The sequence below is a fragment of the Stegodyphus dumicola genome, chromosome 8, assembly GCF_044657685.1.
Source record: "Stegodyphus dumicola isolate Sdum_Otavi_A_Nest chromosome 8, ASM4465768v1".
Taxonomy (NCBI): Eukaryota; Metazoa; Arthropoda; class Arachnida; order Araneae; family Eresidae; genus Stegodyphus; species Stegodyphus dumicola.
This window is the reverse complement of record NC_140775.1, coordinates 51,217,807-51,241,641: the sequence shown is the minus strand read 5'-3', so window position 1 is coordinate 51,241,641 and position 23,835 is coordinate 51,217,807. Positions and strand designations below refer to the sequence as shown.

General features: G+C 31.5%; 1 protein-coding gene across 1 annotated transcript in view; it reads right to left on the bottom strand.

Annotated features, from left to right (window-relative positions):
- LOC118183420 (glycine receptor subunit alpha-2-like) overlaps positions 1–23,835 on the bottom strand; it is a 440,072-nt gene that overhangs the window by 195,341 nt on the left and 220,896 nt on the right. Inside the window, exon 2 of the mRNA XM_085821849.1 lies at positions 23,149–23,260. The gene's annotated coding sequence lies outside the window, so the exon portion shown is untranslated. The remainder of the gene's footprint in view (positions 1–23,148; positions 23,261–23,835) is intronic.

The window sequence follows — 23,835 nt, the reverse complement described above, 5'->3', positions numbered from 1 at the left end:
TTTGGATGCCGATTTGTTAGTTATGACGAAAGTCAGTTACATAATATGTCACTATGGGATTTCAAAAACGCATGTATGCGATGCCGTCGTCCATGTGATTAATTTGTAGATACTTTATTTTTACTACTATATTTTTGACGACGCTGTTTTTAACCTGCGAAGTTTTTTGACCACTTTATTTCGTACCACGATATTTTAGAATTGCGATTGTTTTCTCTTTGCGATGTTTTATCCCATGATGTTTTGTACCAATACGTCTTTTTTTTTTTTTTTTTTTTTTTTTTTGTCTTCTCCGCAACGTTTTCGTCCGCGATGTTTTTGGCTATAACCACCAAAAAATGCGACTGGCCAGAAAAAACAAATTAAGAAAAAATAAAGTCCAAAATCTGAGTCTCAGTGTCGAATTCCAATTATGTCTCTGTTCGAATTTATAATTTTATATTATCGTCTCTGCAAAATCTTTCAAATTTGAATAGTTCCTTTTAAAATCTTCCTTAAAAGTTTTTCTATATTTCTCTCTTGCATTCTGCGTAAGGGTACATTCATCGACGAAGTGCCTGTCATTCCCAAACATGTCACATATTAAGTTTTATCATTATTCTGTAGATGGAACTGATTAAAATAAGCCGAAAAACGTCCATGATTAGTCAGTACCAGATTTATATCAACATTATTAATAATATTCATCTTCTTGTTTATCTTTTTATTTTTCATTAACTCTTTTTTTTTTCTTATTCGACGACTCCCAGCCAATTGTATTTCAGCAATGGTATTATTTCTTGAATCTTGGATATCAAAATTATCGGTCCCATCCCCAAGTGCCGCCATTTTAGCAAGGGTGTCCACCCGTTCATTTCCGACAATTTCTCTGTGTGCTTTTACCCAGTGAAATTTAACAATTTCAATCTTTTTAAATAAATTGTTTATTTCATTAATCAATCGATTTTTTATGATCTGGTTGGACGAGTGCCTGTAGCGCAGATAAGGCGTCAGTATAAACATTTGTGGGATGGCATCGTTCATTATAATCAGATGACGCGACAAGCTGTGAAAATAAATCTTTTACTTTTCCGATGATAGAAGTCAGACGATTCCGCCATTAAGACGATGACGCGATTAAAAGATGTTTGCAATGTAAAGATGATTCCTTCTCTTCATCTGTAAATAATCTCACCTATTTCCTTCTACGTATGTAATTACTTTGTAGTTTGTTGCAACTATTCACGTTTCATTAAATATTCAAGTTATTTGTAAATCGGACCAGTTTATTAGCCCTTAGACAGCCACATCGGAAGTAAGTTTACAGACATCATATTCCTAGACAGTAAGTACCGATTCTACACATTTATAAGCTAATATAGTTAATAATTAAGTTATATATAAGTTATTAAGCATGTTCATTTTTCATGAATCTAAATAAATAACAGATTCTGCTGCAATCTAAAATTTAAGAAAAGCTATCAACAAGTGCAAAATTTGAAACCAAAGCACATTTATTACTATACCTCTTCCTTTTCAAACATAATGCCCAAATCGAATTTATAAAGCTGAGAACTGCATATATTGCTTTTAAATTGTTCAGTTTGTTGCAATAAGGTACAGTGATGATTTAAAAAGTGAATTAATAGTTTTATGGTGCATTCCATTTCAGAGTCGGCAATTTACTAATCCACATGATTGGTAAATAAGAAGTATATATCGCAACATGACAGCAAAGTTTAAACTACCAATCTTCATAATAAAAATTATAATAAATTAGTTTCTTTTAAATAATAGTTTTAACATTATTTAAAAGTAATAGTTTTAACATTATTTATATAACTTCAAACTGGTTATAATTCACATTTTTGTTGTGAGCCAGATGTGAATAGAAAAAGTTTCATAAAAGAAGTTTGTGACTTTTACTGCATTTAGAACTTATTCTCTCTTTCATTTACATCTTTTTCTGAGAAATTTTAAAAAATCAAGATTTGACTAAAAGTACTTACCCTGTAACAGAAAAATGTATAACATTACATTGTAATATTTTTATTTAAATTAAGCAAAAATGTGAATAGCTGATTTTAATGCGAATATGAGTTCAAATATAAAGCCTTTCCTTGTCAAAAATATCACAGAGTAAGATAAACTGATAAACATTTCGAAGTCTTTAGTTCGACGTTTGTTGCTTGTCAGTTATACCCTCAAGAGTTGGAAGCCACGAGAATGGAAGTTCTTGCGATTTTAGAAGAAAACTGTTTTACGACTTAATGTTCTCAACTTAGGTTATTTTTTTAGAAAAGTATGGAATACTTCTGAAACTTATGTATATTTTTAAAATATATTATTTTATTTGACTCTCTTCAAATTCCCACTGTATATTTGCGAGCCCGTTTTGTAGTTTCAAAATTAAAGAAAATAATGTCATATACAAGAGAAATAACGCATTTTAAGCTACCTCTGCTTTCATTTATATTAAAAACAATGTCATAAAGCTCTAAGTCTCATTAGGGACCAACAGTTTCTGTGAAACAAGCTGTGGAAAATTTTGAGCTTCTGTATTTCAAGAAATGAAATCCTTCGAAAATTTAATTTTTGTAATGGAATTATATTTTTATTTAACTCAAAATATGTACTAATTTTAAATCTTAGAGCATTAAATGGTTATACTTCATAAATTCGTTCAATTCTTAAATAAATAAATATTTTATTTACAATAAAATATTTATTTATTTAAGAATTGAATTCCAGGAAAAAAATGTTCATGAAACGGAGCAAACGATTATTCTTTATTCTGAGTGTTTAACATCGGGGATGAATTTTATTAACTACCACGATGCTATGAATATTCCTAAAATTACTAATTAGAAATTAAAAGAAACTGTTAATTAACAAAGATGTTATTAAAATTATCAGTAAAAAATGTAGTTGTTAGTCTTTTAATGACACTAAAGAAATTTTTTTGATATTATTCGAAAATTAAATCAGTGAATTTTGGTATGAAAAGGAAAGTAAACATAAAACACTATTAGGAAATATATATTGTTTTTCATATCTTTTAATGTATTAACAAATATCTAGTGTTTTGCTACAGAACGAAAAACAAATTACAGTCGACTGTCCATGGAGTGGCAGCAGTTAGCGGAACTATTCGACAATCCGTTTGATTACATTTTTTTTACGATTAGCAACATTTCTTAGATCTATGAAGTTGCTAGTCTACATGTATGATAAAAATGATAGTGCATAGCGTATAACGCATAGTAACGATGGTTAAGTACTACGATAATGCAAAGTGACGTAAAAAAACGAAAAGAGAATTATCAATGTTCCTAACATCAAATTATTTACATATAAATTTTATATCACTTATTGTTTTATACTGATTAGCAATACGTTGCTATAAACTGAAGTAAACCGAAATCCACAAAGAATGAAAGTAATGTTGTTATTCTCAGGATTTACGTTTTGTTAGATTGCTTGGATCCTGTAATATTGAAAAGTAATATAACGCCATAAAATTTAGATAGACTATTTAAAACTATGTTTCCACCTGATTTGCTAACTTCAAGAAAGGTTTGAAGGAAGGCTCCTCTATTCCACAAAACTTGACATTTTTTTCTTAGTACCAAAATTGTGATCCAGTGACACTAACTAAATTTTAAGCTTGAGTAATTTTTATTTTTTTATTTTTACAAGGTTTTTCGAATGAATTTTTTTTTTCTTATGGAAAATTACAATTTTCTCATGCACAACAAAAAACTTACCCAGACTTTTATTAATTATTTCCTTGTACGAAGTAAAAAGGAAGTATTGTAATCGCGAAAAGTTTCAGGCAGCATATTTCAACGAAAATATCCCATTTTGACCTCTTTAAAATGAAATTTAACGATGTATTTCTGTGATATATGTACATAAGGACAGAATAAAACACTCTTTTCCTCCAAAAAAATTATAAAACTGCTTTAAAATGAATTCTGAAGAGAATTTTTCGTGGCGTCTGTACGAACATATGTACGTACGTATCTCGCATAACTCAAAAACGAGTAGCCTCAGAACGTTGAAATTTTGTATATAGGACTGCTATAACATGTATATGTGCACCTCGTATTTTGGTTGCAATCGGCCGCACCAAACATATATAAATATATTTATATATATATCCACTCTGTTACCCGGCTCAGTGATCTCAGTTTCTTTACCCTTATATGTTTGTAAATTGTACATTTTTTGCTTTAAAAATGATTGAATTATGTTGTTCTTATCTTCCGGTTAAGGTTTTTATGCTTTTAGTAAATCTGTATGCAATATTTTAGAATTATCAACAATTTTAAAATTGTTTAAGTGCCGCTAAGCCTAATAATGTTTTAGATGGCGGCCATTGCTCTTGTTTACATTTGAAACAGCAGGATAGCGGATTTGTTGCCAATCTAGAGAAACTAGCTTCGCAACAACAAAGATAACGCCTTCATTTATTATTTATTTAAATCATGCTTAATCCTTTCTCGTATTTTTTCGAGGAAATAAGCGTTTAAGATTTACTTCGTAATTTTTAATACATATATTTTGAGTTTTTATGTATTTTTGCCTTGTCGCGAAGTGAAAACTGAATTAATTGAATGAGAAATACTCAATCATCTGTGAAAAACTGTTTCCTTTTTTTTGTTTGCTTAATTTCTTTTATACATCGTTCTAGCTTTATTATAGTATTTGAATAGAACATGTGGCAACGATTAGATAATTCTTTAAATGATATAAATTTTGTGCATTCTAAGTTATAATATGAACGAAATATAATACTGTTAAATGAACCTAGCGCCAGAGTGTCACTATGGTAAACAAAGTGAATTTTAAAGAATGCATTTATTCTATTGTGGATTATGCGGTGTCGGCGAAGTAGGTTTAATTCAATCTAATAAGTTTAAATGGAATGCAGGAAAAGATGCGCATAATTTAATATTCCGTACGAGGAAGTCATGTGGTGTACACATCAGATTTTTTTTTAAAAATGTGCTAAGATTATTATTTATCAATCTATAGATAGGTATTATAAACTAAAACATTAAATATGAGCTTCACAGACATGTATTATTTTTTAAGAATAGAGAGTGGTAGGTTAAACTTTCTACCACATTTTGAGAGTCTTGTTGAATTTTCACTGTAAAAACACATATATCAACCTTTTAATTTATACATTATTAATTCTCTTGAGCAGATTAAAATTCTGTCAAACAACATGCGTTGTTTCTTTCCTTACTAAAGTATTTTTAACAGGACACGTATCATTCTCTGTAAAGTACCATTTATCAAACAATCCGTGGCCTTATTTTCCACATCACCAATCACAGGTAAGTAACAATCATTTATAAAACACATGCACACTTTGTGAGAGGAGAAGCTGATATCAATCTAGTTTAGTTTGTTTACGTATAGTTTCATTCTGCGTAAGACAGCTCTGATCAGCGCAACGATTGATTATCGGAATACCGTAACAGATAATGCATCTGACTTTCGTATCTGTGTAAATGCTTCATGTTTTAGAACAAAAACTGAATGTATAAGATCTGTTGATTATGTAGTGTGACTTAAAAAAGCTATTTTATAAATCGAAGTAATTCTGTAATGAATGTATTATAATAAATTTAAATGTCCCCTCACGACAGCCTTTTGATATAAAGTCTTCACATATATAATTTCTTGGTCATTTCCATATAGCAAAATGAATCTTAATAGAAATCAAATGAATTTACCTAGAAAATGGAAAATAATGCTGATCATATACCTGAAATTTATATTTTCAGGATCTGAATGTTCTTGTTATACCAGAATTAGTTATCCTTTAGAAACACTTCCATTATTTAGTGATTATTAGTTATTACATTAAATTTTTAATTTTAATTGAAATTAAATGATAGTTTGATATAATAAAGATTAATAATTTTAATTAAATAACAGTATTTTTACAATTCAGTAGATAACTGAAAATTAATATCTTTAATTTGGCTACTTCCCTTCCTGGAATATAAGCAGCGTTATATCTGAATATTAATCTGCAGTATGTCACATTATCCTTGTGCATTGTGTAATAGCTCTCATCCAGTTGCAGAGCTCAAAATGTAAACAAAAGATCTGGGTTTATAAATACCGCTTTTACTACTGGCCACCCTTTTTTTATACTTCGCCTTGAATCACCATGATTAGAATTTCGCTTATCGTCTATTACAATGTAAGCTGTATAAAACTATGTGGCGCATTCTGCCTCCATAAATGATGTTGCATGAATCTGTTTGCGTGTATGGCTTGATCTGTTACGAAAATAAAATTATGCATTTAAATCAACGGCTACAATTAAAGTCCTTCTACATTGTCCCATATCAGTATCTATGCAGCTGTTTAATTCGAATCCTCAGATTACATCGAAAGTCATCCTCAAGTTATCCATGTCAACCTTAAGTCACATAAATTATTATATACACACACACCTATATATATATATATATATATAGCAGTTCACATTTGTTTTGTCACGCTTGTGTTTTTCGGTTTTATTTGCTAATAGTATCAGTTAATACATATTAGCAAAATTACTTTATTTTTCTTTCACGTATGCTATTTATTATCTGTTTTGAAACTTGATAGTTTGAAAAACGTTATTCAAAACATTTTTGATGAAACAAATAATGTATTCTGAAAGTTTTAAAAATAAACTCAGAAACTTTTGAACACTTTAAATAAGTAGTTTATATTTAATAAAAACATGCAAATAATGGAACATTCAATATTTCGTTGGATATCCCTTAGCTAACATTACAATTTTTATGAACTTTGGTATGAATTCAGTTATTGTTTTCGAATAAGAATGCTCTATTTGTTCCACTCCTACGCATGAATTGCTTTTCGTAGAGCTTTCAAAGAAGTATCATGCTTCTTCATTCTTTTCTCCAATTCATTCCATGCATCTTTCATAGGATTCAAGTCCGGAGAATATGAAGGAGTTTTGATAACTTCAGGATAGGTATATATTAATTGTATGTGAACATTTAGGACTGTATGTCTAGAATCGTTCTCATCATAGAACTTAAATGTGAAGAGACATTAGGTTAATTGAAAAAGCCGTAGAGATTAAAAATGAGCAAATGCCTTCGCCGGGAATCGAAAAACGGACTTCTGGAATGCCGGCCCAGCGTGCAGAACCACTACACCACGAAGGCACGCTGGAAAGCGGGAAAAATACCTTATAAATGTATTTTGCATTTCAAGTTTTCTTGCAGATAATTTCAAGTTTTTATTAAGATTATTTATACTAATTAATATTATTAATGTAGGTGCTATAAGACGCAGTCGTGGCAGATTGAAATATTCATTTTTATTTTAACTTGGCACAATAAATAGTTTGGAACCCTAATCGTGCCTGTTCCAAAGCTTTTACATTTTTGATATTGCGGCAAGAAGAGAAGCAAGCTAGGCTGAGGGGTGTCTGCCGATAACATCGCGGCAAAAACATCGCGGACGAAAAAGTCGCGGAGAAAACAACGCAAGGCGAAAACGTCGTGCTACAAAACATCGTGGGAGAAAACATCGTAAAGAGAAAACATCGCAGTTCTAAAACATCCTAGTACAAAACATCGTCGTCGAAAATAAAGCGGTTCAAAAACTTCGCAATTTAAAAATATCGTGGTAAAAAATAAAGTATCTACAAATCATCGCATGACGATAACATCGCATACATGCTTTTTTTTTCAGGTTTTAATAATTGTAAATGGATATTCTCATAATGATTTGTGAGCGCAAGGTGTAAAGAAGGATAATTTTTACTTTCACATTTTTTTATTAACTAATAAACTTTTGCTGAAAAAGTAAGAAGGAAACTTAAGCATAGAAAATTAAATGCAACTTATAGATTATACTTTTCATGAAAAATTACTAGTAAAAATTTTATAAAAAATGATTTATTAATGGTCTTTGTTAGTTAACTATGTCAGTTTAAAATTCTATTAAGTGTTATAAGTTGCATTAATTTTCTATGCTTAAGTTTCCTTTTTATTTTCTCAGCAAAAATTTATTAATTAATAAAAAATATGAAAGTAAAAATTATACTTCTTTCCATCTTGCGCTCACAAATCATTATGGGAATATCAATTTACATTTATTAAAGCATGTCTGAAAAAAGCATGTTTGCGATGTTATCGTCATGCGATGATTTGTAGATACTTTATTTTTTACCACGATATTTTTGACGACGATGTTTTCAAACTGCGAAGTTTTTGAACCGCTTTATTTTCGACGACGATGTTTTGTACCACGATGTTTTAGAACTGCGATGTTTTCTCTTTGCGATGTTTTCTCCTACCATGTTTTGTAGCACGACGTTTTCGCCTTGGGTTGTTTTCTCCGCGACGTTTTCGTCTGCGATGTTTTTGCCGCGATGTTTTCGGCTGTAACCAGGCCGAGGAGCGTAAGTGAAGGTGTGTTGCAATCCAAGATGGGGTTTAGTTCAAAAGGAGAGAAAAATGTTGTGGTTTAAAAATTATGACTTAAATTTCCAAATTAGCTACTTTAAGGATGCAAAGAGGAATTATCAAAATTAAATTACAGAAATAAAGGGCTATTACCAATATAAGTTAAAATTTTGGTTCGATTCGCGCCCAGTGTGCTGCCGTTACACACGAAGGCGTGCTGGAAGGAGGGAGAAAATACCTTATATACGCCTCATTTTTATTTAAAGGGCGACTGGGAATTAAAGGACCAAATCACGAAATCCTAGTAATGACGAATTATTGTTCACCACCTTTTAGTTCGGGTGCCATCTGCAGAGTCATTAGGTTTTTTGAAGCAGGAGAGGTAAAATACGAGAAATGCCCTCCCTGAGACACGAACCTAGACCTATCGAATACGCGCTGAGTGTGCTACCGTTACACCACGAAGGCATGCTGGAAGGAGGGAGAAAATGCATTATAATGCATGTATCTGTGTGTGAAAATGTAAAAAATTATAAATTATTGCATACTTCAAATTTTGATTTAATTTAATAAATATTTCAGTAACAGAAATATCAGTAATGCTCACATTTAATAGAATTGCAATTGCATAACTTGATCTATATGTAAAAATATTGTCTAACAGTAAGAATGCCATTAAAGCAGGGAATTTGATCTGAACGATACCTGCTTTCAAGTAATCCATTTTATAACATAATATGTACCATACTAGCGGGCAGGCCCACCCGATGAACTGGCTGCAACCCTAATTCGAAGTTGAAATTTGTTTTATTATCGGTTGCATATTTTGTAACCCTTCAACGAATTTTCGATTAACAAACTAAACAATTTCAAAGCGAGCAATGACAACACTGTACGGGAAAAAAAAATTTTTTATCTCTAGCGCGCGATCTGGTTATTTGCAACAGTTTAAAATAAACCCCACTGTTCATATCCACACTACGCGAAACAAAGTTTTCTTTGGTTGCAATCCTGAGCAACTTTATTACTATTTTAGATTCAATTTTTTACCAAATCACATAAGCAAAAAAGTACTCTCATCTAAAGTTACCATGCGACCGAAAAAAAATTCCATTTTATTTCTTCCCAAACAAGAATGGGAAATCGACACTCGCTGCATGAAATTTTTCTGTAGTGAAGAATCTCAAATACTAGAACGCGAAACTTTCTTACACATTTGAAATAATATAGTGCTGCTAACTGTGTGTAGAAAAACGTGAACTATTTCTTTACTGTCGCTACGTGGATATGACGCTAACAGTATATTTAATTCACCGTACCTCACTATTATATATATTCTCCGTTCCTTACTCTGTCAATTCCACGTCAGTCATCAAGTTTAATTCCCACTTTGGAAATTCTTAAATAACTCTTAATATTGATAATTACTGACAGAACTTTGGAGTACGAGAAAATATTCTTCCCTCTGGCTTTGAAATCAATCATGAAAACTCAAAAAAAAAAAAAAAAAACGACATGTAGAATATGCAGCTTATTTTATATCATTTACATATCGATCAAATTAAAGAAGCTATATTTCGCTGGAAACGAAAGGTCCTGATATCAGTATTATTAAAATCTCTAAATTTCTGACTTCAGAATCTCTTTAGAATTTGCTTTATACATATGAAATCTGGCAAACAAAAATTCTCTTCACTTTCTGCTCAACTTGATACATCTGGTCATGTCAAACATCTTGTGTGTACCAATATTTATGATGATATTACTTTATGGCATGGAATACCATTTTCCTTCAAAGTTTGAAATTAAAACTCAGCTGTACGCTGCGGAAAAAAAATGGGACATTTTGATATCTCCCGTTCTACTGGGCCGATTGACGAATTTCAACTTTCATTTTCCATGTCTCGAAAGCGCGACTTAGGATATAATGTTAGATTTATATACAACCCATTGCTCTAACATAGGTATTTTGACACAATTTCTGACTTTTTCTGAAATTTAAAAAAAAAAAAAAAAAAAAAAAAAAAAAAAAAAACAGTTTTTTTCATATTTCGATTTTACGACTCAAATTATGCCTAGATATTAAATTTTGTAATTTTTGGTAAGAAATTAAAAAAATTTTGGCGAATTGTTTTCAGCTTGAGAGCCAAAAATAATTCACTTGCCTAACTTCTTAATTTATAGCAACCTACTTTCCTTTTTTTCATTGTCCACGAGAAGAAAATAAGCCATCATTCATACAAATTTTAACAAAGCGCGTAAGCCACATTTTCGCTATTATAGCTTATAATAAACACGCCAAATTTCAAAACGCGCCAAAATGTAAATTCACGTATATCTTAGTAAATTCTGAATAAAAAACTCTAATTTTCTGCAGGTATGCTTAGAAATACATCTACTTTAAGATAATGGGAAAACTTTTGGAGTTTATAATTCCAAAATTGTTTTCTAAAAATTTATAAAAATTATTTTAAAATACAAATTTAAAAAAATAAATCATAAAAAATGCGCGAATTTTGTTTGGAATTAACCTCAATTTCGAAATATGAAAGGAAGAATTAAAAAAAGTTTAATAAAATGAGTGATATTGATAAATATATATCAAATTCAATTAACATTGATGAGCTAAAATTCTGAGAGTTAGTTTTTTTTTTTTTTTTAAATTACTCGTGCGATTTTGACAAAACTTGGCAGTTTGGCATAATTTCGGTCGTAGAATCGAAATATGTAAAACAATTTGGCGTGTCATTTCAGAAAAAGCCCGATTTTGTGTCAAAATTCCTATATTAGAACAATGGTATATATGTAAATCTAATACATATCTTAAGTCGCGTTTTCGAGGCAGGAAAAACGCAAGTTGAATTTCGTCAATCCGCCCAGTAGAATGGGAGATATAGAAATGTGCCCCCCTTTTTTTTGCAGCGTAACTTTTTGACATTTAACATTGTCTAAACATTTTGCAAATTAAAAAATTTGGTTTACCACAAATAACATGATCCTAATTTTAGTTCGAGAGATACCCCGTACGTGTTTGAATATTTACAATACTGAGTATTTAATATTACCTAAAATCAGAGGAAACGAAAAACTGAAATATCTGCAATGCAATACATCCAATGCGAAAAATCAATTGATTTTTCTAAGTTCGAGATTTTTAAAATAAAGGAGAACATATCTCTATTTTGAAAGGAAAGCATTTTTTTTTTTTTTTTTTTTTTTTGTCGGTGAGGTTTATCAAAAGCCTGAAATGACTTTTGTTCTCTGTCATTTTCTATCATTTAAGAGATAGAAATAAAAATCGTTCGGCTTTGAAGCTTTTAGAAATAGTCCTCGTTTTTATGAACAAATCACCCCTATAAAGCGAAGAAAGCTAATTAACATCTGAGACTCAACCAAATAATGAACATTCTTAAGCAAACTGGTAGTTGAGTAAAAAACCCACTTTTTTTTAGCAAATGTAATTTTTATTCTGTGTATTTTAACAATTCATTTGCATACAATAAACTATTTAACAGCTGTGTAATGAACATGTCGTACACTCAACAAGAGGGTTCTGAAACAGAAAAATCCAGAAGATCCAGAAGCAAGGCAAGATCGATAGAAGGAATGGCAGCTTAGGAATTTTCGTTGAGCTTTTAAGACAAAGGACTTAATAATTATAATGGAATGTATATTAAAGAATATTATCATTAGGTGTAATATAACCACAATAAAGAATTAAGATTTACTAAATTCTATGGCATTAAACAAACTAGAATATAATTAAATTACTGCAAAACAACAAACATTTATTTTCACTAACTGTTGTTATGTAATGCTGTTTCCTAATTTTGACTACCAGTAATTTAATTTTAATATTAAATTTTATTAACTGTTCAGGTTTAAAGTAGTTGTTTAAAGTTGATTTTTTTAAGCTGTAATTTTTTACTTTAAATTAAGTTTGGTAGTGTTAATCTTAGCCATTACAGGTGAAGTTTGGTTTCAGCTTTTAATGTTTGCTTGAAAAACTTAAATTTAGTTTTAATTGGTTTTGTTATTGTGTTTCGGTTGAGGCTGATTTGGTCTGACCTTTTATGGTTACATAACTTTTAAAATTTAAAAGTTCTCTGTTCTGTTACGCTAGTTTGTATTGTAAATTTAATTAGATTTTTTTTTTTAAATTTGTATCCCTCTTTCTTGCATATTTTCTGACTCAGGCGGTATAACTTCGACTGATGTAATGAAGAAACTTAATTAATAGAAATAAATACTTTCCTGAGTAACTGTGTAACTATAGGATTTTACATTTGTAATGAAACTGTATATATTGGAAAGAACTGAAACTTCATGTACTAGAATTAAAATTCAATACATAGAATTTGGTTAATTATAATCAAAGAAGTTTATATAATAGAATTAAATTTCACTACTATTTATTAAAACTATTTTTCTAACAAGTGTACAATTAAGGTAACGAAAAACATTTCAATTCCGAGAATTTGGTAAAATTATTTTCTTATCTCGGTTGGAAAGCATCCCTTCGCTTCCAAGTGATCTTGCTTAGTCAAGCGGTTGGGTGCGCTTGCGTGAGCTGGAAGTTCTAGACGTTTACCTCTTTAGAATATAAAATTGAGACATTGCGGGCGATGTTAGTTCTAAGAATTTTGTTTAAGTCGCGATTTTGAGGAGAGGTGTTTGACTTCTCGGAGTAGTCTTGAATTATAGCATTGAAAATGGGAGAACTGTGCCAAGTTCTGGAAGCCGGAAGATCTACTCTTACCCGGAGTAACAGGTTCGTCCCTCGGAAGGTTGCAAGAACTGGGCGACTTTCTTCCTCGTTTCCTCGCTAAGTTCAAGGTTCCCGCCAAGTGAAGAAAAACGTCAGCGCGGAGTGGCGGAAGTTGGAGTTCGAAAAACAGAAACGGGGCAGAAGTCGCCGCTACGTCGCCAAAGTCAGTCAGAAAAGACCGAAAACCGCTCATGTTTTTTTTTTTTTTTTTTCCCCTGGGGTTTCGAAAATGGACAAATGTGCTTCTAGTGCTCTTGTGACGCTAAATCTTCGACCCTGTGAGCATATGTTGTTTACGTTTTAATTTCCATTTGTTTCGCAGTTATGAAAATATGGCGTAATAGTAGAAAATCTCGTAGTGATTTCGTTTTATGAGTTTAATTAATCGCTGACATTTCACTTTCACGATTTTATCACGCATTAATATTTGGATTGATGTTCACGGCATATTATATCGCTCTTTACATCGAGAAAATGACTCAAGCTACAATTAGCCCGAATATTATGCATTTACTAACACCTGTGGGTTAAGAGAATTTTGTACTGGAAGTGTTACAATGAATCTAGTGTTTTCTTATTTAAAATTGTATTCTTTTGATTTTTAAAGTATAAGATTCAGAACATATTGTGTATGATCTGATTATATCCATTGTTAACATTAAAAGTTAATATGTGAATAAATTGAATATATTCGTTGTGAATAAGATAAATTCGTTCAGTTTGATGAGTATCTCTTGTGCCAACAGTACATGTAAGAGTGAGCAATTATTAAATGTGAAATTTAACACACTAAATGTATACGAATCCAAATTAGTAAAGTTCATTTAAATTCTGCATTGGTTATTAGAACATCTTTTTCATACAGACTGCAAAAAAAGCATAAAAAGTACTGACTTCTATGACTTCTATTTACATAGAAATTGGTATAAATATTTTTCTCATATGCATTTATGTAAAGACAGCATTTGCGCTCAGATGTTTATCACATAGTTCTTTCTTCATCTTATTTACCACTTATTAAGTAATATTTCACATGGATATTTTTTAGGAGTATCCAAGATTTGTATTTCAAATCCTTTCAACCAGCTGGGGAAATATTCACAATTGCTTATATTTGAAGTTCGCGATGAAAAGTTTCAGAAGAAATCGACGATGTTTAAATTATTTTGTACAGAAAATTGCATGGCAGAATATTTTCAACCATCTTGCTTAAATCTTAAAGCATACGAAAGGTCATGTGACATGCCAGAAATATTATTGGATGCCCATTGCTCCATCCTAGAAACCACTTGGCAGTGGCTACACAGATGTGCACTTGTGAACGCCGGACGAAAAGTTGCTTTATAGAAATGTCACTTCTGTTCCATCAAAAATTCCTACATTAAATTAGTGTTTGAATTATAAATAGCTCTAATTCTCTTTATCTTGCCCTGTGTTAACCGGACCTTTTTATTTATGTTATTCAAAATTCTTTGAGTGGTTTTTTTTTTTTTTTTTTTTTTTTTTTTTTTAGAAAAGTATGTTATAAAAATATGCTATTTCGAGAAAGAAGCCCCCTTTATATCCCATTGGTTTTTGTCTAAACTGTGTCAAGAAAACCAAGTATGATATATACTTATTCTTCAGTCAAAAATTTATGAAATTGTGCCACCTTTCCTTGTAATCCCACCTGTAACTTTATATCAATGACTGAACTTCTTAGTAAACGTCAGATATTTAATTTACTTAATTTGCTTGTTTCATTTACTAGAATGCACTCGACTAAATTGAAATTAATACTGGATTTAACTTTAGATAACGCAATGTTTTTATTTGTTGGCATTTGTATTAGGTTCCATTTCAACCTAGTGTTTTACTATTTTGTTACACAAGGTAGCGAATCTATGATACAGATTTCTACGTACTTGTTTACGTATTTTATTACAAATTATACAGTGTATTTTTTATCATGAATTTGATAACTTTAATTGCAACCTCTACTGAATTATTTATATAGGATATATACTGTTAATGACAAATACAATACATGAAAACGAAATGACTGTCTCTTCCGGCTTCAATTCTTCAAGTCCAATATCGATGACAGTAGTTCCTTTTCCAGCAGCTTGTTCATTTCGAACTGCACCGTATTTTCTTCTTATAATTTTATTTTTTGATAATGAGTACAAAACTGTCCCAAATATAGGTATAGGAACCTGGAGACCGCATTAAAAGTTAGATTCGTTATTTGTCCAAAATTAAATTTTTTCAATATGACATTGCCAAAACGTGAATATTTTTGTCATTTAAAGAACTTCTGTGTTTGAAAGTGTATGACTGCGACCAATGATTGTTAAAATGAAGGCCGGTTAAGTACTTTTAAGTCGAAAAATCGGGGATTATATGTATATATATTTCTGATAACTTCTGGTTGCAATAAAAGAGGGAAGTGCACAACAAGTTCTTATAGCTATCCCAAGTACAAAGTTTCAACGTTCTACGGCCAACAACGTTTTAGTATACGAGAAATATATGTATGCACGTACAGACGTCATAAAAAATTACGCTTTGAATCTGTTTTAAATCCATTTTACAATTCGTTTTCGAAAAAAAAAAGGCTCTTTATTCTGTCTGCACGTACAGATGTCACGTAAAAAAGTAGTCGGAATGTATTTGCTAAGGGCCAAAAACGATATTTCCCTTAAAATACGTACAATACTTCCTTTACTTCGTACAAGAAAGTAAGATGACTCTGATATTGCCAAACTATGATAACGCAGCGAAACGTTCTTTGCTGCTATTTGCCCATATTTCTAGCTGCTTTTGGCAGCTTCAAAACCAACGAAGTGTGTTTATTTCGACATATGGCATGTAGCAAAGAAACTTTTTTTGTGTGCAAGTGCGATCTTAAATATAACCTTAAAATTATGCTAAACAATTATCTAATAATTAAGACACAAACACACGCCGAATAAGTACTAATTCACAAGTCAAACAACAAAAATCAGAGTTAATTTTCAAAATTTTCACAGGACTAGTTTTGATGGTTTTACCGAACCACCATCCTCAGCTGCAAAACCACAAATGAACAAGATAGGAAATAATGATTAGATAAGATAAGAAAGCCTGGACAAGAAAAAGCAAGTGTCGCCATCTGTTGGTGAAACCAGAACTAAAACATAATTTCTTTAAAGGCCAAAAGCAAAGATGGATTGGAATTAGGATCGTTAACAAGAACAGAAAGATTTTTTTGAATGTAAAATGCCTCTAAAAAATCCAGTTCTCCAATGGAAGATGTTTTTTGAATAATTTTGGCAGCAGAAAAATTGAAAGTGTGATTTTCGGACCAACAATGTTGAGCAACAGAAGACTTCCGTGTTTCTTTTTTGGAGAATAAACAACCCGAAAGTTAAATTTCTGCAAAATATGTGACATTTTATAGCTAATTGATGGAAAGAAGGGAATGACAACAGAAGTTCTCCCATCAATAAAATTCCGAGTTCCCTACTCAAGGACGCCATTTCGCATATGAATTCTTGGGGTATTTATAGGATTCCTTGCCAGTGTAGTTTAATTTACATTGGCCAAACTAAGAGAGCCTTAAAATTTCGCGTCAAGGAACATGAGGCATATGTTAGAAAAAAAAGAAACACAGAAGTCTTCTGTTACTCAACATTGTTGGTCCGAAAATCACACTTTCAATTTTTCTGCTGCCAAAATTATTCAAAAAACATCTTCCATTGGAGAACTGGATTTTCTAGAGCCATTTTACATTCAAAAAAATCTTTCTGTTTTTGTTAACGATCCTAATTCCAATCCATCTTTGCTTTTGGCCTTTAAAGAAATTATGTTTTAGTTCTGGTTTCAACTTAATTGTTGAATAAAATCGTTTTCAACCAGAATGAATTTCGTTGCTTGCAACCGATGAAATATGAGAGATTATCTTTGTTTTTGTGCATTTTGGATTGTTTCAAATACGATAAAAATATTTTTTTTTCACTCATTTCAAAATTTCAATAATCTCAAAACTTTGCTTAAAACTTGCAAATGCTATTACAAGCTTTGCGTTTTAAAATGTTGTCTCAAACAACTTCCTTAAATTACAAATTTTCGTAATATAGCATTAAAATTTCTATGTAAATAGTTAATGTGTGTGCGAGATAAGTTTTTATAAAAGTAAAACATAACTTTTACGTAATTTTTGCAGAGAACAAAATTTGAATTTGTAGCATATTCCTAATGTTTTAGTTAATTCAGAATAAAATATTTTATAGCTTTAAATAAAAAATTCTAATAGGTATACACAATTAATTTGCGAATGCGAATATTCTGATAAGAGCCGGGAAATCGGGGTGGGACTTAACTCAAATCTAATTGTTACTAAAAATTAAGTGCCATATTATTATACCTGGCAGTATGGACAACATTTTCCGTCCAAATGAGATATGATATGATATGAGGGATGCAGCTCGACCCTCCTGGCAGACTTTACGTCGCCCTATGGCCTTTTTGCGGGCTGCGCCAGAGCAAGCCAGAAACAGCACCTTAAACAGACATAAAGAATATAACTAAAAAGCAAAATTCAGATTAAAATCCCTACTGCAAGCTTATTATGATTAATCCTCTCCATCATTTTCCTGAAAAATTTCATGAAAAATTTTTTTCAGTCTTTTAAAATCATTTAAAATATCATATATATTAAAAACATCATTTTTCTTAAACTTCTTCTCTTAATTAATTTCTCCTAATATCAGTAAAATATTTACATGTTTCCACATAATGCTCTGCAGTAGTCGGTTCTTTACAGATATCACAGAGGTCAGACTCTTGTAATTTAAACCTTTTAAAATAGAAAGGAAAACGGCCATGACCTGTAATGATTTGGTTAACGTCAATGCCTGAATAACATAAACCATTTTTAAGTTTAACAAATTTCATATAACCTTTATTTCAATCAGACCTTTAACATTCCTTCCTCAATTTATCATAAATATAATTTTTCATAATAGTCACAGCTTTTCTTGTTGATCCCTGTACATCAATATCACGAGCATTAACATCGGTAATTGCCTCCTTGGCCAGTGCGTCCACCCTCTCATTTTCAAAATGTCCAACGTGTGCCTTCACCCAATTTAAGCACAATATTTTGATCTTCTCTCAAGTCTTTATATAATTCTCTAATACCTACTATTAAAGGGTTGTCTTGATCAGGTCGTGAGAGAGCTTGAAGAATTGTCAGACTCAGAATAAATATGTGTAATGAGTCCAAATGAGATACAATTTCTTCTTGCAGATACAAAATATTTTGCTGCCCGGACGAAAAAGCGGTAGTGATTCTGACAGCCGTCCAGAAGGGCCCGCGTTTGAATCCCGGAGAAGGAATACATGTATATTGTCTCTCCCTCATAGGAGGCAGCGGTGGCACACCTCCATAATAAGGTGACCACCTCTTCCTAATCTTACATTCTAATGGTGGCTAATGTCTGTAATGGCTTGTGCCCGCCATAGTAAATAAAATAAATATAAAATGTTTCGCAAATATTTTCGTTGAAAAAAAATAATTGTTAGGATAAATTAGGCAAATTAAGTAACCTATAATACTTAATTATAGTAAAATTTATATTTAAATAAATCACCGTTCAAATAAATTATAAATAAAAATAAATCTTTGCAATTCCACATACATAGTCGCTACTGAAATGAAAAAAAAACGTTTTTTTTTTTAGTCCAAAGGGATTTCAGTCCCGAAGGACTATTGCTTTCGTTTTGGCATTTTGCGTCGGACTCATAAACGTCGGTTCACTTTTCAAACTGTTGACACAAAATGTTAGAGTCCTGCATTATATTTGAAGAAATTAAATAATGAAAAATCTGCATAAATGATTGTCTATTTCTCGCATTGTGATAAAACAATGGTACATAGAGCCATCGAATTTTGAATGACGAAATCCTACTGCGAATATCTGAAATCCCAAATTTGGAATTTGTTTTATTATAGATTTTATATTTTGTAAAACTTTAACGAATTTTTGATTAACAAACTCAAGGATTTCAAAGCGAGCAATGGCAACGTTGTGCAGAAAAAACATTTTTATCTCCAGCGCGTGAGTCTCTGTATCGTAAATTCTAAAGATATGCTCGTTTTAAAACTATTTTGCGATATTGCTGTTGCACTGGATCTTATGGTTTAAGTGCGAGGAACATGATATTTAATAAAGAAAGGTAACACACAAAATGTTAAAAAACGCCCCTTTGGACGTAATTTAAAATCTAAAACATTTCAGTTTTTTTTTTTTTTTTTTTTTTTTTTTTTAGGAAAAGTGGATTAAGATAGATGATGCAAATTGATCAATAATGCTGATTAAATTCTATAGTGATTTATTTAACGCTGCTAAAACATTTTAATGCTCAAGCATATGCATCTCTCAGAATAAATAGACGAACTCAAAGTATTACAAATAAGACATTCGAGAGCAACCTCAGTGTTCAGCAATTTCTTCTAGCAACTTCATAAGGAATACTAGTCGTATCCCGGATGTACATTTATTGATATTCATAATATGATAAAACGTCATTTATCTTGTGTCTGGACTTTAATTAAAACAGAGACAGTTAGCCGGTGCACCTGTCTAAAATGGTTGCTGAAGAGCTTATAGTGTCCGAATGAATTGAAGTTATTTACATTATAATAAGCTGTACATTTATTATGATTATAATAAGCATTTATTTCAGACGGCTGCTTAATCTTCCGTTATTCACATCTGAAACACTTTCTAAACTATGTTCGTAAACAGATTTTTCGGAGACAATGTAAATTTTACGTAAAGCTTTATCGGTGATAAAAGAACCTCTACTTTGAAAACGCGATTTTCAACTAGATAACCGAATTATTAAAGAATAATATTTTGCTCCAAATTCTAAATGCTAAAAGACTGAAAAACATCTGAAATATTTCAAACAAAATTAAAATAACTGTGAACTGATGCAATCCTAAATGGCGACTAAACGCGATTTTTGGTCTTGCACACGCTAGTTGAGAAAAGAGTATAAGGTATTTCTCCCGCCTTCTTAGCATGCCTTCGTAGTGTAGTGGTCAGCACGCTGGGCACGGATTCCAAAAGTCTGTGGTTCGATTCCCGGCGAAGGCGTTGCATTTTTCATATTGCATAGTGGCGCCCGAACTAAAAGGGTGGTGGATGATGGCATTCTTGGCTAAACCGGTAAGAATTCGTTCCAGAAGGTTCTCCATCCGTCCATGGTATATCGCCGATTTTGTTACCAAATGTGCGATTTCTCGCCAAGTGCGGCAACCTTTCCTTGCCATTTTATGGCAACCCTAAAACTGCTTTGACTGGAAGCTATCTCACCGCGCCTGTACATTTCGTAACATTATGTTCACTTAAAAAACCTTTCGAAATTCTTTCCTACCGGGACCATTTTTATCTCATCATGTATGCTTATGCATTAACTTCATAACGATGTTACCTGAGTTGATACAAAAAGTACTATCGTAATACATTTCTTTTCAATCACCTGTAATTAATTGACTGTATCATTGTCAGTGGTGGTTGTTATGTAATACTGTACACGGAAGTTGTTACTTCAGGTAAATAAGTACTAGAAGACCTCGTAGAACCACGGCAAGTAGCACCATATCCAAGAGCAATGATTTTCTCCAACACTGTAGATCATCTCGTTACGGGTAGCTTATGTGGTTCTATCTCCTGACACTTGCCTTTATTAACTAAAGAAATATACTAACAACTCTTCGGCGTCAGTACCATTTACCTTAGTTTTATACGCTAATGTCGAATCCTGTTGATAATCAAATCAAGCTGGATTTCCCTTTGCATGTGGATAAAGAAAATTACTAGCTTTATTTCGCAATTCGTGTAAAAAGAAATTTTCACTTTATGTTTTAAATGCTCACATTACAGTTCTTGCAATCGTAACGATTACGAAGTCTTTGAAGGTGCTCCATAGAGGAGCGTTTATTCGCTTTATAGGTAGCCGACGTTACGTCTAACACGTTTTGCACAATAGTGCAAATACTATGTATCAAATAAATATGCTTTCTTTTGCTACAGGCTCCACCTTTTTTCTCTTGCTGATCATTTTTATAATCTTAGCTCTAGAGCCATCTTGAAACAACAACAACAACAATAAATAAATAAATAAATAAATAAATAAGAACTAGAGATTATCAAGGTTTTAGATTTTAAAAGAAAGTATTGCTCAAATCTTAAAATACTTCACTTTTATGATCAAAATACTGACCACAATATTTCTAAGAAAGTTGCCTAGACGGTATAGTGGTTAGGGAAGCCGACTGCGGTATAAGAGGGCTCGGGTTCGAATACCGGAGAAGGCATGGTTGTAACTGTACGTCTTTTCATAGGAGGCAAATGTAGCCCATCTCTTGGGTGTTTTCATAATAAAGTGACCGCCATTTCTGGCTTTATTAGTGTCAAAGTCGGCTGAGGGTTCGCCATTGGTAGAAAAAATTAAAAGAAAGTTAAGTTAGAACATTTACAAAATTGCTAAGTCAGAAAATATTTACTTCTTCAGAGATTATTTGAGAGCAAAGCATTTCCTACATAATGCATCAACTAACACTGTGAATGATGTCAGCGCTGTAATCGCTATCGTTGGAAATGGTTTCAGCCACACATGTGATATCTTTGCAATTTTTTGAGAAAAGGGGCCATTCAATGTACCATTTATGCTTTACTCTGGGATGAATATCTGTAGTATCAAGTAGCAAGGCAAGTAAAGAATTTAACTTTAGAAATTTGATAATTGAATTCTAAGTTTAATTTTAGTGCTCAGTTATTAATAAGCAAGTAAAATTAATGTAGGTTTAAGGTATATCAAGACGTTATATAGGTTTACTTTCCATATACTTTTTGAGTGGTCCATGTGATAAAAAGTATTAATGTTATTAAATGGTATTTTCCACTAACTGTCATTTTATTACTTTCTTTCCCTTCCAAGAGGATTTTTAAATGACGCCCAATATGCTAATGAAGGCGTTAGGATTTATATTTATTTTAAATAACCAACTTAATTTATGTTCTTTCCTATAAGTCTTCATTCCCCTAATTGTCAATGCCAGAATATTTAAATTTAGTAGCGCGCGTGAAGGAATGCAAATTCTACCGTGAGGAAAAAAGGTTTAAATACTGAGTTCTAGAAGGGAAGTTAGAGAGTTTAGGCAAGCGCCGTAACCTCTGTAGCTTGAGCTTCTATTTCTGCAGTTATTGCTGGTTGACGTAGCGTAACAGCTATTCTTTTGCCACCACTTCCACGCGGTTTTAAGTAACAGGAATATCTGAGCCCTGTAGCGTAATTTCTACTACTTGTTAATATCTTCGAATTTTTACTTTAGTTCTTGTTATTTGGGCGAGTGAGGCGTTGTGTGTTAGCGTCAAGTCGACACATTGTGAATTTTAAAGAGTTTAATAAAGCGTATTTTTAATCTTTCTTCTGTATAGTTCCTACTCGTACTTCCTACACGTACAATTGTGACTTAGAAGATAAGCAAGTAGATGTTACAAGGGTTAAAATTTTGCCGTTTTAAAATAAAACTCTTCGAGGCTGCTGCTAATAGCATTTCACTACTACAACTCTTTAAAATATTTCAAATTTTAAAATATTCAACTCTTTAAAATATTTCATATTTAAAACCAACTATTGCCCTTTTAGAGCCGGTCTCGGTAATGAAAAACATTAATTAACAAAAATCAGATTTATATTCCTCTTTCTTATGTCGACGGTCGAGTACCTTACAGCTGGCAAAAGCTTACGTAACAAAAGTAGGACCTCGCGTTGCATTTCTAAACATGGACTATCCCTATGAGACTGCAAAGTTAAAAGTAATCAATTTATCTACATAAAGTTATCATTATATATTAAATATAGAAGGATTTCAAAAAACAGTATATTTTTAATACTTGTACTCACTTCTGAATTCTGAGCTAAAGTCGCATATTCAGTAACCACATTGCATTTGTCATTTTCATAAATTCTCTCTGATAAAATAATTGCAATTATACCAGAATCTCAGCCAGAACACCTTGAAAAGAAGAAACAAGAACGTTACTATAACACTGATCAAACGGAATATATTTACTTGTATAAAAGTAATAAAATATAGATATACTTTGTTAACTATGCTAATTATAGTTGATTACCTTAAGAAAATCGCTCATGGCGTCTAAAAAACATTAGTTAGTTTACAAATTCTTAGTAAAAGACAATTTTCTTATACCATTTGGTCAAATGCAGTTTCTGTGCAGCTCTTCCATCTCTAATTACAATTTTGCAAACGCTCATTAAATAACGAGATAAATTGTAGAGTGGACTGACTGTATTCCTTATTGTGCGGATTATGAAGCTTACACAACACATGGAATTAAGACTCAAATTTAAAAAAATTAAATCATTTTACATACTTTTTTTAAAAATTTTTCATTCTTGTGAAACATCTCATTAATAACTGCACTTCGTACGAGTATTTAGAAGTTTCACTGAATCTTGAGCTATTCGAAAATTGATTATATTCAAATCACACAAATATTTTTTCCTTTCATTTTAGCTTTAAATTCATATTTCTCAATAAACACACGTCATCTCCATATATTTTACTCA